This window comes from Canis lupus, chromosome 37 (genome assembly GCF_048164855.1).
Source record: "Canis lupus baileyi chromosome 37, mCanLup2.hap1, whole genome shotgun sequence".
Lineage (NCBI taxonomy): Eukaryota > Metazoa > Chordata > Mammalia > Carnivora > Canidae > Canis > Canis lupus.
Genome location: NC_132874.1, coordinates 28338415 through 28356344, shown reverse-complemented (window position 1 = coordinate 28356344; position 17930 = coordinate 28338415).

The following is a 17930-nucleotide window of genomic DNA, read 5'->3' as shown; positions in this document are numbered from 1 at the left end:
TTTGATTCTTTTCTTTTCGGTTGGATTCTTTCTATTCGATTTTTTCTATTCAATTCGATTTTTTCAATTCAATTCGATTCGATTCGATTCGATTCAATTCTTTTCGTTTCAAATCGATTCGTTTCAATTCGAGTCTTTTCAATTTGATGCTTTTCGATTCGGTTCGATTTGATATTTTTTATTTGATTCGAGTCTTTTCGATTCGATTCGATTCTTTTCAATTCGATTCTTTTCGATTCGAGTCTTTTTGATTCGATTATTTACGATTCAATTCGATTCTTTTCGATTCCATTAAATTTGATTCGATTCTTTTCGATTCGATTATATTCTTTTCGATTTGATTCCATTCAGTTCGATTCTTTTCGATTCGATTGGATTCTTTTCGATTTGATTCAATTCTTTCGATTCGATTTGATTTGATTCTTTTCGGTTCGATTCAATACGATTCTTTTCATTTCGATTCTAATCGATTCTCTTCGATTCAATTCGTTTCGATTCGTTTTGATTCGTTTCGATTTTTTTCGATTCTATTCTATTCGATTCATTTTGAATCATTTCGATTTGATTCTGTTCGAGTGGTTTCTATTAGATTCTTTTCGATTTGATTCGATTCGAGTCGAGTCTTTTGATTCGAGTCTTTTCGACTCCATGCAATTCAATACGATTCTTTTAGATTCGATTCGATTCGATTGTTTTCGTTTCGATTTGACTTTTTTTGATTCGATTCTTTTCGATTCGATTGTTTTCAATTCGATTGATTCGATTCTTTTCAATTCTATGGTATTCAAAGCGATTCTTTTGTATTTGATTCGATTCCATTGTTTTCTTTTTGATTCGGTTCGATTCGTTTCTTTTCGATTCGATTCAATTCTTTTCGATTCGATTTGATTCTTTTCGATTCTATTCTATTCTATTCCATTCGAATCGATTCGTTTTGATTGAATTCGATTCTTTTCGATTCGATTCAATTAGATTCTTTTCGATTGGATTCAATTTGTTTCGATTCTAATCAATTTGATTCTTTTCGATTGGATTCCATTCGATTCTTTTCGATTTGATTCAATTCGATTCTTTTCGATTCTATTCATTTCGATGATTTTCGTTGAGATTAGATTCTTTTCGATTTGATTTTTTTCGGTTCGAGTCGATTCATTTCGCTTATTTTGGTTAGGATCAATTCAATTCGATTCTTTTTGATTTGATTTGATTCTATTTGATTTCTTTCGATTCTATTCCATTGTATTCTTTTCGATTCCATTCCGTTCAATTCGATTCTTTTCGATTCGATTCGATTGTTTTAGATTTGATTCCATTCTTTCGATTCTATTTGATATGATTCTTTTCGATTCGATTTGATACGATACTTTTTATTTTGATTCGAATCGATTCTCTTCGGTTCGATTCGTTTTGATTCTTTTCGATTCAATTCTATTCGAATTTTTTCGATTTGATTCGATTCGATTCTTTTAGATTCTACTTGATTTGTTTCTTTTCGATTCGTTTTGATTCGATTCTTTTTGATTCATGTCGATTCGATTCTTTTGTTTCGATTCGATTCTTTTCAATTCGAGTCTTTTCGTTACATGGAATTCGATTCTTTTCGATTTGATTCTTTATGATTTTTTTCAACTGGATTCAATTCGATTCTTTTTTTTATGATAGTCACAGAGAGAGTGAGAGAGGCAGAGACACAGGCAGAGGGAGAAGCAGGCTCCATGCACCGGGAGCCTGATGTGGGATTCGATCCCGGGTCTCCAGGATCGCGCCCTGGGCCAAAGGCAGGCGCTAAACCGCTGCGCCACCCAGGGATCCCTCAATTCGATTCTTTTTTATTCGAATCTATTCGATTCTTTTTGATTCGATTTGATTCTATTCGATTTTTTTCGATTTGATTCGATTCGTTCCTTTTTGATTCAATTGAATTCATTTCTTTTGATTCAATTCAATTCGATTCTTTTGGATTCGATTCAATTCTTTTGGATTCGATTCTTTTGGATTCGAATCGAGTAGATTCTTTTCATTTCGATCGGATTCATTTCAATTCGATTCTTTTCGATTCGAATGTTTTCGAATCAATTCGATACTTTTTGATTCGATTCGATTCTTTTCGTGTCAATTTGATTCTTTTCGATTCGATTCTTTTCTATTTGAATCGATTCGATTCTTTTCATTTCGATTCGATATGATTCAATTCGATTCTTTTCGATCAATTCAATTTGATTGTTTTCGATTTGATTCGATTCGATTCTTTTCTATTCTATTCAATTCGATTATTTTCCATTCGATGATGCAATTGGATTCTTTTTGATTCGATTCGATTCTTTTCGATTCGATTCGACTCGGTTTCATGCTTTTTGATTCGATTCGACTAGAATTTAATCGACTGATTCAATTTGATTCTTTTCTTTTCGGTTGGATTCTTTCTATTCGATTTTTTCTATTCAATTCGATTTTTTCAATTCAATTCGATTCGATTCGATTCGATTCAATTCTTTTCGTTTCAAATCGATTCGTTTCAATTCGAGTCTTTTCAATTTGATGCTTTTCGATTCGGTTCGATTTGATATTTTTTATTTGATTCGAGTCTTTTCGATTCGATTCGATTCTTTTCAATTCGATTCTTTTCGATTCGAGTCTTTTTGATTCGATTATTTACGATTCAATTCGATTCTTTTCGATTCCATTAAATTTGATTCGATTCTTTTCGATTCGATTAGATTCTTTTCGATTTGATTCCATTCAGTTCGATTCTTTTCGATTCGATTGGATTCTTTTCGATTTGATTCAATTCTTTCGATTCGATTTGATTTGATTCTTTTCGGTTCGATTCAATACGATTCTTTTCATTTCGATTCTAATCGATTCTCTTCGATTCATTTCGTTTCGGTTCGTTTCGATTCTATTCGATTTTTTTCGATTCTATTCGATTCGATTCATTTTGAATCATTTCGATTTGATTCTGTTCGAGTGGTTTCTATTAGATTCTTTTCGATTTGATTCAATTCGATTCGAGTCTTTTTGATTCGAGTCTTTTCGACTTGATTCAATTCAATACGATTCTTTTAGATTCGATTCGATTCGATTGTTTTTGTTTCGATTCGACTTTTTTTGATTCGATTCTTTTCGATTCGATTGTTTTCAATTCGATTGATTCGATTCTTTTCAATTCTATGCTATTCAAAGCGATTCTTTTCTATTTGATTCGATTCGATTGTTTTCTTTTTGATTCGGTTCGATTCGTTTCTTTTCGATTCGATTCAATTCTTTTCGATTCGATTCTTTTCGATTTGATTTGATTCTTTTCGATTCTATTCGATTCTCTTCTTTTCTATTCCATTCGAATTGACTCGTTTTGATTGAATTCGATTCTTTTCGATTCGATTCAATTAGATTCTTTTCGATTGGATTCAATTTGTTTCGATTCGAATCAATTTGATTCTTTTCGATTGGATTCCATTCGATTCCTTTCGATTTGATTCAATTCGATTCTTTTCGATTCTATTCATTTCGATTATTTTCGTTGAGATTAGATTCTTTTCGATTTGATTTTTTTCGGTTCGAGTCGATTCATTTCGCTTAATTTGGTTAGGATCAATTCAATTCGATTCTTTTTGATTTGATTTGATTCTATTCGATTTCTTTCGATTCTATTGTATTCTTTTCGATTCGATTCCATTCAATCCGATTCTTTTCGATTCGATTCGATTGTTTTAGATTTGATTCCATTCTTTCGATTCTATTTGATATGATTCTTTTCGATTCGATTTGATACGATACTTTTTATTTTGATTCGAATCGATTCTCTTCGGTTCGATTTGTTTTGATTCTTTTCGATTCAATTCTATTCTAATTTTTTCGATTTGATTCGATTCGATTCTTTTAGATTCTACTTGATTTGTTTCTTTTCGATTCGTTTTGATTCGATTCTTTTTGATTCATGTCGATTCGATTCGATTCTTTTGTTTCGATTCTATTCTTTTCAATTCGAATCTTTTCGTTACATGGAATTCGATTCTTTTCGATTTGATTCTTTATGATTTTTTTCAACGCGATTCAATTCGATTCTTTTTTTTATGATAGTCACAGAGAGAGTGAGAGAGGCAGAGACACAGGAAGAGGGAGAAGCAGGCTCCATGCACCGGGAGCCCGATGTGGGATTCGATCCCGGGTCTCCAGGATCGCGCCCTGGGCCAAAGGCAGGCGCTAAACCGCTGCGCCACCCAGGGATCCCTCAATTCGATTCTTTTTTATTCGAATCTATTCGATTCTTTTTGATTCGATTTGATTCTATTCGAGTTTTTTCGATTTGGTTCGGTTAGTTCCTTTTTGGTTCTATTCAATTCATTTCTTTTGATTCAATTCAATTCGATTCTTTTGGATTCGATTCGATTCTTTTGGATTCGATTCTTTTGGATTCGAATCGAGTAGATTCTTTTCATTTCGATCGGATTCATTTCAATTCGATTCTTTTCGATTCGAATGTTTTCGAATCAATTGGATACTTTTTGATTCGATTCGATTCTTTTCGTGTCGATTTGATTCTTTTCGATTCGATTCTTTTCTATTTGAATCGATTCGATTCTTTTCATTTCGATTCGATATGATTCAATTCGATTCTTTTCGATCAATTCAATTTGATTGTTTTCGATTTGATTCGATTCGATTCTTTTCTATTCTATTCAAATCAATTATTTTCCATTCGATGATGCAATTGGATTTTCTTTTCGAGTCGATACGATTCGATTCTTTTTGATTAGATACAATTCGTTTCTTTTCGATTCGATTCGATTCTTTTCGATTCGATTCGACTCGATTTCATGCTTTTTGATTCGATTCGACTAGAATTTAATCGACTGATTCAATTTGATTCTTTTCTTTTCGGTTCGATTCTTTTCTATTCGATTTTTTTCTATTCAATTCGATTCTTTCAATTCAATTCGATTCGATTCGATTCGATTCTTTTCATTTCAAATCGTTTCGTTTCAATTCGAGTCTTTTCAATTTGATTCTTTTCGATTCGATTCGATTTGATATTTTTAATTTGATTCGAGTCTTTTCGATTCGATTCGATTCTATTCAATTCGATTCTTTTCGATTCAATTCATTTCGATTCGATTCGATTCTTTTCAATTCGATTTGATTCTTTTCCATTTGATCTGATTTGTTTCATTTCGATTCTTTTCGAATCAATTCGATTCTTTTCGATTCCATTAAATTTGATTCGATTCTTTTCGATTCGATTAGATTCTTTTCGATTTGATTCCACTCAGTTCGATTCTTTTCGATTCGATTGGATTCTTTTCGATTTGATTCAATTCTTTCGAATCGATTTGATTTGATTCTTTTCGATTCGATTCAATACGATTCTTTTCATTTCGATTCTAATCGATTCTCTTCGATTCATTTCGTTTCGGTTCGTTTCGATTCTATTCGATTTTTTTCGATTCTATTCGATTCGATTCATTTTGAATCATTTCGATTTGATTCTGTTCGAGTGGTTTCTATTAGATTCTTTTCGATTTGATTCAATTCGATTCGAGTCTTTTTGATTCGAGTCTTTTCGACTCGATACAATTCAATATGATTCTTTCAGATTCGATTCGTTTCTATTCTTTTCGTTTCGATTCGACTTTATTTGATTCGATTCTTTTCGATTCGATTGTTTTCAATTCGATTGATTCGATTCTTTTCAATTCTATGCTATTCAAAGCGATTCTTTTGTATTTGATTCGATTCGATTGTTTTCTTTTTGATTCGGTTCGATTCGTTTCTTTTTGATTCGATTCAATTCTTTTCGATTCGATTCTTTTCGATTCGATTTGATTCTTTTCGATTCTATTCGATTCTCTTCTTTTCTATTCCATTCGAATTGACTCGTTTTGATTGAATTTGATTCTTTTCGATTCGATTCAATTAGATTCTTTTCGATTGGATTCAATTTGTTTCGATTCGAATCAATTTGATTCTTTTCGATTGGATTCCATTCGATTCTTTTCGATTTGATTCCATTCGATTCTTTTCGATTCTATTCATTTCGATGATTTTCGTTGAGATTAGATTCTTTTCGATTTGATTTTTTTCGGTTCGAGTCGATTCATTTCGCTTAATTTGGTTAGGATCAATTCAATTCGATTCTTTTTGATTTGATTTGATTCTATTCGATTTCTTTCGATTCTATTGTATTCTTTTCGATTCGATTCCATTCAATCCGATTCTTTTCGATTCGATTCGATTGTTTTAGATTTGATTCCATTCTTTCGATTCTATTTGATATGATTCTTTTCGATTCGATTTGATACGATACTTTTTATTTTGATTCGAATCGATTCTCTTCGGTTCGATTCGTTTTGATTCTTTTCGATTCAATTCTATTCGAATTTTTTCGATTTGATTCGATTCGATTCTTTTAGATTCTACTTGATTTGTTTCTTTTCGATTCGTTTTGATTCGATTCTTTTTGATTCATGTCGATTCGATTCGATTCTTTTGTTTCGATTCGAATCTTTTCAATTCGAATCTTTTCGTTACATGGAATTCGATTCTTTTCGATTTGATTCTTTATGATTTTTTTCAACGCGATTCAATTTGATTCTTTTTTTTATGATAGTCACAGAGAGAGTGAGAGAGGCAGAGACACTGGCAGAGGGAGAAGCAGGCTCCATGCACCGGGAGCCCGATGTGGGATTCGATCCCGGGTCTCCAGGATCGCGCCCTGGGCCAAAGGCAGACGCTAAACCGCTGCGCCACCCAGGGATCCCTCAATTCGATTCTTTTTTATTCGAATCTATTCGATTCTTTTTGATTCGATTTGATTCTATTCGATTTTTTTCGATTTGGTTCGATTAGTTCCTTTTTGATTCAATTCAATTCATTTCTTTTGATTCAATTCGATTCGATTCTTTTGGATTCGATTCGATTCTTTTGGATTCGATTCTTTTGGATTCGAATCGAGTAGATTCTTTTCATTTCGATCGGATTCATTTCAATTCGATTCTTTTCGATTCGAATGTTTTCGAATCAATTCGATACTTTTTGATTCGATTCGATTCTTTTCGTGTCGATTTGATTCTTTTCGATTCGATTCTTTTCTATTTGAATCGATTCGATTCTTTTCATTTCGATTCGATAAGATTCAATTCGATTCTTTTCTATCAATTCAATTTGATTGTTTTCGATTTGATTCGATTCGATTCTTTTCTATTCTATTCAGTTCGATTATTTTCCATTCGATGATGCAATTGGATTCTTTTCGATTCGATTCGATTCTTTTCGATTCGATTTGACTCGATTTCATGCTTTTTGATTCGATTCGACTACAATTTAATCGACTGATTCAATTTGATTCTTTTCTTTTCGGTTGGATTCTTTTCTATTAGATTTTTTTCTATTCAATTCGATTCTTTCAATTCATTTCGATTCGATTCGATTCGATTCAATTCTTTTCGTTTCAAATCGATTCGTTTCAATTCGAGTCTTTTCAATTTGTTGCTTTTCGATTCGGTTCGATTTGATATTTTTAATTTGATTCGAGTCTTTTCTTTTTTTTTAATTTTTTATTTATTTATGATAGGCACACAGTGAGAGAGAGAGAGAGAGGCATAGACACAGGCAGAGGGAGAAGCAGGCTCCATGCACCGGAAGCCCGACGTGGGATTCGATCCCTGGCCTCCAGGATCGCGCCCTGGGCCAAAGGCAGGCGCCAAACCGCTGCGCCACCCAGGGATCCCTGATTCGAGTCTTTTCGATTCGATTCGATTCTTTTCAATTCGATTCTTTTCGATTCGAGTCTTTTTGATTCGATTCATTTCGATTCGATTCGATTCTTTTCAATTCGATTTGATGCTTTTCCATTTGATCTGATTTGTTTCATTTCGATTCTTTTCGATTCGATTAGATTCTTTTCGATTTGATTCCATTCAGTTCGATTCTTTTCGATTCGATTGGATTCTTTTCGATTTGATTCAATTCTTTCGAATCGATTTGATTTTATTCTTTTCGATTCGATTCAATACGATTCTTTTCATTTCGATTCTAATGGATTCTCTTCGTTTCATTTCGTTTCGATTCGTTTCGATTCGTTTCGATTTTTTTCGATTCTATTCTATTCGATTCATTTTGAATCATTTCGATTTGATTCTGTTCGAGTGGTTTCTATTAGATTCTTTTCGATTTGATTCAATTCGATTCGAGTCTTTTTGATTCGAGTCTTTTCGACTCGATTCAATTCAATACGATTCTTTTAGATTCGATTCGATTCGATTGTTTTCGTTTCGATTCGACTTTTTTTGATTCGATTCTTTTCGATTCGATTGTTTTCAATTCGATTGATTCTAGAGTTGTACCAGAATCACCTGGTCTAGGTGACATCCTGATGGGGACCAGAGTCACCATGTCAGGCTGAGGCCCAGAGGGGATTAAGAGTCATCATGTCCAGGTGAGGCTCAGGTGTGGAACCGAGTATCCAGATCATAATGGTCCTCAGTTGAGGACCAGAGTCACCAGATCTGGGTGAGGCCCAGTTAGGATCAAAGTCACAAGTTCCAGGTGAGGCCAAGAAGGAGTCCACAGCAATCAGGTCCAGGTGGGCAACAAATTCACCAGGACTGGGTGAGGCCCAGTTGGGGACCAGATTCACCAGGTCCAGGTGACTTCCAGGTGGTGACCAGACTTACCAGTTCCGGGTGAGGACCAGGTAAGGCCAATATTCAACAGGTCCACGTGAGGCCCACGTGGGGACCTGTGTCACCAGGTATGTGTGAGGCCCATGTGGCAACCCCACTCCCCAGGTCCAGGTGAGGCCAACATGCAGGCCATGCTGTGGAACCATGTCCCGATGATGCCCAGGTAGGGACCAGAGTCACCAGGTGCAAATGAGGCCCAGATGGAGCAAATTCACTAGGTCCAGGTGAGGCCCAGTTGAGCACCATAGTTACCAGATATTGTTGAGGCGTAGAACGATACCAGAATCACCTGTTCCAGGTGACATCGTGATGGGGACCAGAGTCACCAGGTCAGGGTGAGGCCCAGACAGGCTCAAGAGTAATCATGTTCAGGTGAGGCTCAGGTGTGGAACAGAGTCACCAGGTACCAAGGATGCCCAGGTGAGGACCAGAGTCACCAGGTCTGGGTGTCGCCCAGATAGGATCCGAGTCACCAGTTCCAGGTGAGGCCAAGAAAGAGTCCACAGCAATCAGGTCCAGGTGGGGAACAAAGTCAACAGGACTGGGTGAGGCCCAGTTGAGGAACAGATTCACCAGGTCCAGGTGAGGCCCAGGTGGTGACCAGAGTCCCCGGGTCTGGGGGAGTACCAGGTAAGGAGAAGATTCACCAGGTCCAAGAGGCCCCTGGGGGACTGGAGTCACCAGGTATGGGTGAGGCCCAGGTGGCAACACCACTCACCAGTTCCAGGTGAGGCCAAGCTGCAGGCCAGAGTCACCAGATACAGGTGAGACCTTAGTGTGGAACGAGTCACAAGGTAAAAGTGATTCTACAAGAACACCACCGTCACCAGGTCCAGGTGTGATTCATGTGGGAACGAGAGTCACCAGGTCCAGGTGAGACCCAGGTGGGGACCACAGTCACCAGGACCAGATTGCGGCCCAGGTGGGGAGCCAAAGTCATCAGGAGCAGTTGAGGCCAAAGTGTGGAACAAAGTTATCATGTCCAGCTGAGGCGCAGGTGGGGAACAGTGTAACCATGTCCCATTGATGCCCGGTGGGAAAAGAGGCACAAGGTCCAGACGAGGCCTAAGTGAGGAGTAGATTCACCAGTCCTGTTGAGGCCCAGTTGAGGACCAATGTCCCCAGCTCCGGGTGAGTCCCAGACGGGGAACAGAGTCACCCGGTTCTGGTAATATCCAGGTGGGGACCAGAGTCGCCACATCAGGGTGAGGCCCAGAGGGGGACGAGAATCACTAGGTCCAGGTGAGGCCCCGATGTGGAACTGAGAAACCAGGTCCCATGATGCCCATATGAGGACCTGAGTCACCAGGTCCAGGTGAGGTCCCTGTGGGAACCAGTCACCTTGTCCCGGTGAGGGCCAGGTGGGACCACAGTCACCAGGTCCAGGTGACGCCCAGTTATATAAGAGAGTATCCAGCTCAGAAAGATGCCCAGGTAAGGACCAGAGTCAACAGGTAGAGTAGAGGTTCAAATATGGATCAGAGTCATTTTTTTTCAGGTGAGACCAGATGGAGACCACAGGAACCAGGTCCAGGATACCTCCATATGGGAACCAGAGCCACCAGATCCAGGTGAGGTCCAGGTAGGACCACAGTCACAAGGTCCTGGTGAGGCGCAGGCGGCAACATGATTCACCAAGTCCAGGTGAGGACCAGGTGGCGAATAGTCACCACATCCAGGTGCGGACCAGCTAGGGACCAGATTCACCAGGCCCAACTGAAGCCCAAGGGGTGACCGGAGTCACCAGGTAAGGGTGAGGACCAGAGGGGGAACCAGAGTAACCAGTTTAGTTTGAGGACCAGAATGGGACCAGAGGTCCCTGGACAAAGTGAGGCCCAGTTGTAGAATAGAGTATCCAGGTCCCATTGATGCCTGGGTGAGGACCAGAGTCACTAGGGCCATGCAGGCACAGATGGGGAACAAAATCACTAGGTCCTGGTGAGACATAGAATAAGACCACAGTCAACAGTATCATGTGAGCCCCTTGTGGGAACCAGAGTCACGCTATCCGGCTGAGTCTCAGGTCCATGTGAGGCCCACGTGAGGACCAGATTCATCAGGTCGAACTGAGGCATAGCTGGGGACAAGAGTCACCAGGTCTGGGTGCGGCCTAGGTGGGGCAAGATTCAGCAGTTCTGAGTTAGGTCAATGTGGGGACGAGAGACACCAGGTCCAGGTGAGGCCAAACTGAGGACCAGAGTAACCAGATCCAGGTGAGGTCCAGGTGGGGACCAGAGTCAACAGATCCAGGTGAAGACCAGGTGGGGACCAGAGTCACTAGGTCCAGATGAGGCCCAGGTGAGGACCAGAGTTACCAGGTACACGTGAGGCCCCGGTGGGGATCAGAGGCAACAGGTGCATGTGAGGCTGGCTTGGGGACCATGGTCAACAGGTCTACTTGAGGCCCAGGTGTGGAACACAGTAAGCAGGTCCAGGTGAGTCCCCAGTGGTGACAAGTGTCACCACATCCAGGTGAGGCCCAGTTGCGGACTAGGATCACCAGGTAGAGGGGAGGCCCTTGAAAGAACCAGAGCCAACAGTTCAAGGTCAGGCGCAGGTTTCAACCAGGGTCTGCAGGTCCAAGTCCGGCCAAAGTGGGGTTCACAGTCACTAGGGCATGGTGAGACCCAGAGGGGCACCAGAGTCATGTGGTCCAGGTGAGGTCCAGTTGTGGAACACAGTCACCGGGTCCCAATTTTGCCCAGTTGAGGACCATGGTCAAAAGGGCCAGGTGAGGCCAAGATGGGGACCGGAGTCCCCAAATCCAGGTGAAGCCCAGGTGGGGACCACAGTCACCAGATCCAGGGGAGTCTCAGGTGCAGACCAGAAACAGCAGGTCCAGGTGAGGTGCAGGTGGCAACCACACTCACCAGGTCCCGGTGAGGCTCTGGTGGGGACCAGAGTCACGAGGTACATGAGAAGCTAGAAACACTGCAGCCACCAGGTCCACATGTTGTCCATGTGGGAACGAGAATCACCAGTTAAAGGTTAGGACCAGGTGGGGATCTGCCTCACAATTTCCAGGTGAGGAGACCCAGGTGGCAACGAGTGTCACCATGTCCAGGTGTGTCCCAAGTGAAGACCAGAGTTAATAGGTCCGGCTGGGTCACTATTAGTGAACAGTGTAACCATATCCTGATGCTACCCAGGTGGGTACCAGAGACACCAGGTCCTGGTGAGGCCCAGGTTGGACTAGAGACATGAGGTCCAGGTGAGGTCCCGATGGGAACCACAGTCACCAGGTCAGGTAAGGCTATGCTTAGGATCAGAGTCACCAGTTACAGGTGAGGCTCAGGTGGAGCCAGAATCACCTGGTACAGAAGAAGCCATAGTCAGGACCGAGTTACCAGGATCAGGTCAGTCCCAGTGGGGAACAGAGCAACCATGTTCCGATGATGCCCAGGTGGGGACCAGAGTCACTAGGTCCAGATGAGGCCCAGGTGAGGACCACAGTTACGAGGTACACGTGAGGCCCCGGTGGGGATCAGAGGCAGCAGGTCCTTGTGAGGCCGGCTTGGGGACCTTGGTCTACAGGTCTATTTGAGGCCCAGGTTTGGAACACATAACCAAGTTCAGGTGAGTCCCCGGTGGTGACAAGTGTCATCACGTCCAGGAGAGGCCCAGGTGGGGACCAGGATCACCAGGTCCAAGTAGGCCCTGGAAAGAACCAGAGTCAACAGTTCGAGATCAGGCGCAGGTGGCAGCCATGGTCAGAAGGGCCAAGACAGGCCAAAGTGGGGTTCACAGTCACTAGGGCACGGTGAGACCAAGAGGGGGACCAGAGTCATTTGTCCAGGTGAGGTCCAGTTGTGGAACACAGTCACCGGGTCCCAATTTTGCCCAGTTGAGGACCATGGTCAACAGGGCCAGGTGAGACCAAGATGGGGACCAGAGTCCCCAAATCCAGGTGAAGCCCAGGTGGGGACCAGAGTCACCAGATCCAGGTGAAGCCCAGGTGGGGACCACAGTCACCAGATCAAGGGTAGTCTCGAGTGCAGACCAGAATCAACAGGTCCAGGTGAGGTGCAGGTGGCAACCACATTCACCAGGTTTCGGTGAGGCCCTGGTGGGGACCAGAGTCACGAGGTACATGAGAACCTAGAAACACTGCAGCCACCAGGTCCACATGATGTCCATGTGGGCACGAGAATCACCAGTTTCAGGTGAGGACCAGGTGGGGTTCCGACTCACCCTGTCCAGGTGAGACCCAAGTGGGAACCAGTGTCACCATGTCCAGGTGTGGCCCAGGTGAAGACCAGAGTTAATAGGTCCGGATGGGTCACTGTTAGTGAACAGTGTAACCATATCCTGATGCTACCCTGGTGGGTACCAGAGACATCAGGTCCTGGTGAGGCTCAGGTGGGACCAGAGACATGAGGTCCAGTTGACGTCCCGATGGGAACCACAGTCACCAGGTCAGGTGAGGCCATCCTTCGGATCAGAGTCACCAGTTACAGTTGAGGCCCAGGTGGAGGCAGAGTCACCTGGTACAGACAAGGCCAAAGTCAGGACCAGAGTTACCAGGATCAGGTCAGTCCCAGTGGGGAATAGAGTAAGCATGTGCGATGATGCCCAGGTAGAAAGAGACAGCATGTCCAGATGAGTCGCAAGTGGGGAGCATATTCACTAGGTCCCGGTGAGGCCCAGTTGAGGATCAGAGTCAACAGGTCGAGTTGAGGCCTAGAGGGGTACCAGATTCACCTGGTCTTGGTGTCATCCAGATGGGGACCAGAGTCACTATGTCAGGGTGAGGCCCAGAGGGGATCCAGAGTCATCATGTCCAGGTGAGGCTCAGGTGTGGAACAGGGTATCCAGGTCATAATGGTACACAGGTTTGGACCAGAGTCACCATATCTGGGTGAGGCCCAGTAAGGATCAGACTCACCACTTTCAAGTGAGGCCAAGAAGTAGTCCATAGGAATCAGGTCCAGGTGGGTAACAAAGTCACCAGGATGGGTGAGGCCCAGATCGGGACCAGATTCACCAGGTTCAGGTGATTCCCAGGTGGTGACCAGAGTTACCAGTTCCGGGTGAGGACCAGGTAAGGACCAGATTCACCAGTTCCAAGTGATGCCCACGTGGGGACCTGTGTCACCAGGTATGGGTGAGGCCCAGGTGGCAACCCTACTCACCAGGTCCAGGTGAGTCCAACCTGTAGGCCATGCATTGAAACCATGTCCCGTTAATGCCCAGGTGGAGACCAGAGTCACCAGGTCCAAATGAGGCCCAGATGGAGCATATTCTCTAGGTCCAGGTGAGGCCCAGTTGAAGACCAGAGTCACCAGATCCTGTTGAGGCCTAGTGTGGTACCAGAATCACCTGCACCAGGTGAAATCCAGATGGGTACCAGTGTCACCAGGTCAGGGTGAGGCCCAGAGAGGTTCCAGAGACATCATGTCCAGGTGAGGCTCATGTGTGGAACAGAGTCACCAGGTACCAATGATGCCCAGGTGACGACCAGAGTCACCACTTCTGGGTGACGCGCAGATAGGATCAGAGTCACCAGTTCAGGGTGAGGCCAAGAAAGTGTCCACAGCAATCAGGTCCAGTTGGGGAACAAAGTCACCAGTACTTGATGATGCCCAGATGGGGTCCAGATTCACGAGGTCCAGGTGATTCACAGGTGGTGAACAGAGTTACGAGTTCAGGGTGAGGACCAGGTAAGGACCAGATTCACCAGGTCCAAGAGGCCCATGTGTGGACCTGAGTCTCCAGGTATGGGTGAGGCCCAGGTGGCAACCCCACTCACCAGGTCCAGGTGAGGCCAACCTGCAGGCCATGCAGAGTAACCGTGTTCTGATGATGCCCAGGTATGGACCAGAGTTACCAGGTCCAGTGAGGCCAACCTGCAGGCCATGCAGTGGAACCATGTCCCGATGATACCCAGGTAGGGCCCAGAGACACCAGGTCCAGGTGAGGCCAAGAATGAGTCCACAGCAATCAGGTCCAGGGGGGAAACAAAGTCACCAGGATTGGGTGAGTCCCAGATGGGGACCAGATTCACCAGGCCCTGGTGATTCCCAGGTGGTGACCAGAGTTACCAGCTCAGGTGAGGACCAGGAAAGGACCAGATTCACCAGGTCCAAGTGAGGCACACGGGGGGACCTGTGTCACCAGGTAAGGGTGAGGAACAGATGGAAACCCCACTCACCAGCCCAGGTGAGGCCAACCTGCAGGCCATGCATCGGAACCATGTCCCGAAGATGCCCAGGTAGGGACCAGAGTTAGCAGGTCCAGGTGAGGCCAACCTGCAGGCCATGCAGTGGATCCATGTCCCGATGATGCCCAGGGAGGTACCAGAGACACCAGGTCAAAATTAGGCCCAGATGGAGCATATTCACTAGGTTCAGGTGAGGCCCAGTTGAGGACCAGTGTCACCAGACCTGGTTGAGGCCTAGAGGGGTACCAGAATCAACTGATCCAGGTCACATCCAGATGGGTACCAGAGTCTCCAAGTCAGGGTGAGGCCCAGAGAGGTTCCAGAGTCATCATGACCAGGTGAGGCTCAGGTGTGGAACAGAGTCACCAGGTACCAATGCTGCCCATGTGAGGACCAGAGTCACCAGGTCTGGGTGACGCGCAGATAGGATCAGAGTCACCAGTTCCAGGTGAGGCCAAGAACGAGTCCACAGCAATCAGGTCCAGGTGGGGAACAAAGTCATCAGGTCTGGGTGAGGCCAGATGGGGACCAGATTCACCAGGTCCAGGTGAGGCCCAGGTGGTGACCAGAGTCCCCGGGTCTGGGAGAGAACCAGGTAAGGACCAGATTCACCAGGTCCAAGAGGCCCACGTGGGGACCAGAGTCACGAATTATGGGTGAGGCCCAGGTGCCAACCCCACTCACAAAGTCCAGGTGAGGCCAACCTGCAGGCCAGAGTCACCAGATCCAGGTGAGGCCCTAGTGGGGACCGGAGTCACCAGTTAAATGTGAGTCCAAAAGAACACCACAGTCACCAGGTCCAGGTGTGGTTCATCTGGGAACGACAGTCACCAGGTCCAGGTGAGACCAGGTGGGGACCACAGTCACCAGGTCCCGATTGAGGCCTAGGTGGGGGGACCAGAGTCATCAGGACCAGTTGAGGCCAAAGTGTGGAGCAAAGTTATCATGTCCAAGTGAGGCCCAGGTGGGGAACAGAGTAACCATCTCCCATTGATGCCAGGTGGGAATAGAGTCACAAGGTCCAGACGAGGCCTAAGTGAGGAATAGATTCACCAGGTTCTACTGAGGACCAGCTGAGGACCAGTGTCCCCAGCTCCGGGTGAGTCCCAGACGGGGAACAGAGTCACCCGGTTCTGGTGATATCCAGGTGGGGACCAGAGTCACCGCGTCAGGGTGAGGCCCAGAGGGGGACGAGAATCACTAGGTCCAGGTGAGGCCCCGATGTGGAACTGAGAAACCAGGTCCCATGGTGCCCATACGAGGACCTAAGTCACCAGATCCAGGTGAGTTCCCTGTGGGAACCAGTCCATGTAAGGCCCAGGTGGGACCACAGTCACTAGGTTCAGGTGAGGCCCAGGTATATAAGACAGTATCCAGGTCCCAATGATGCCCAGGTAAGGACAAGAGTCAATAGGTCCAGGAGAGGCTGAAATATGGATCAGAGTCATTGTGTTCCAGGTGAGGCCAGATGGAGACCACTGGAACCAGGTCCAGGGAGCCCCATATGGGAACCAGAGCCACCAGATCCAGGTGAGGTCCAGGTGGGACCACAGTCACAAGGTCCAGGTGAGCGCAGGTGGCAACAGGATTCACCAAGTCCAGGTGAGGCCCAGGTGGCGATCAGTCACCAGATCCAGGTGCGGACCAGCTAAGGACCAGATTCACCAGGCCCAAGTGAAGCCCAAGGGGTGACCAGAGTCACCAGGTAATGGTGAGGCCCAGAGGGGGAACCAGAGTAACCAGTTTAGTTTGAGGCCCAGAATGGGACCAGAGGTCTCTGGTCAAAGTGAGGCCCACGTGTGGAATAGAGGATCCAGATCCCAATGATGCCAGGGTGAGGACCAGAGTCACTAGGGCCATGCAGGCCCAGATGTGGAACAGAATCACTAGGTCCTGGTGAGGCATAGAATAAGACCACAGTCAGCAGTATCAGGTGTGCCCCTTGTGGGAACCAGAGCCACTCTATCCAGCTGAGTCCCAGGTCCATGTGAGGCCCACGTGAGGACCAGATTCATCAGGTCGAATTGAGGCATAGCTGGGGACAAGAGTCACCAGGTCTGGGTGCGGCCTCGGTGGGGCAAGATTCAGCACCTCTGGGTTAGATCAAAGTGGGGACGAGAGACTCCAGGTACAGGTGAGGCAAAACGGCTGACCTGAGTCACCAGATCCAGGTGAGGTCCATGTTGGAAAGAGAGTCACCAGGTCCAGGAGACGTCCAGGTGGGGACCAGAGTCACCAGATCCAGGCGAAGTCCAGGTGGGGACCAGAGTCACTAGGTCCAGATGAGGCCCATGTGAGAACCAGAGTTACCAGGTACACGTGAGACCTCGGTGGGGATCAGAGGCAACAGGTCCATGTGAGGCCGGCTTGGGGACCATGGTCAACAGGTCTACTTGAGGCCCAGGTGTGGAACACAGTTAGCAGGTCCAGGTGAGTCCCCGGTGGTGACAAGAGTCCCCACGTCCAGGTGAGGCCCAGGTGGGGACCAGAGTCACCAGATCCAGGTGAAATCCAGGTGGGGACCAGAGTCACCAGATCCAGGTGAAGCCCAGGTGGGGACCAGAGTCACTAGGTCCAGATGAGGCCCAGGTGAGGACCAGAGTTACCAGGTACACGTGAGGCACCAGTGGGGATCAGAGGCAACAGGTCCATGTGAGGCCGGCTTGGGGACCATGGTCATTAGGTCTACTTGAGCCCCAGGTGTGGAACACAGTAAGCAGGTCCAGGAGATCCCCGGTGGTGACAAGTGTCACCACGTCCAGGTGAGGCCCAGGTGGGCACCAGGATCACCAGGTACAAGGGAGGCCCTTGAAAGAACCAGAGTAAACAGTTCGAGGTCAGGTGCGGGTGGCAACCAGGGTCAGCCGGTCCAAGTAAGGCCAAAGTGGTGTCCACAGTCACTAGGGCACGGTGAGACCCAGAGTGGGACGAGAGTCACATGATCAATGTGAGGTCCAGTTGTGGAACTCAGTCACCGGGTCCCAATTTTGCCCAGTTGAGGACCATGGTCAACAGGGCCAGGTGAGGCCCAGATGGGGACCGGAGTCCCCAAATACAGGTGAAGCCCAGGTGGGGACCACAGTCACCAG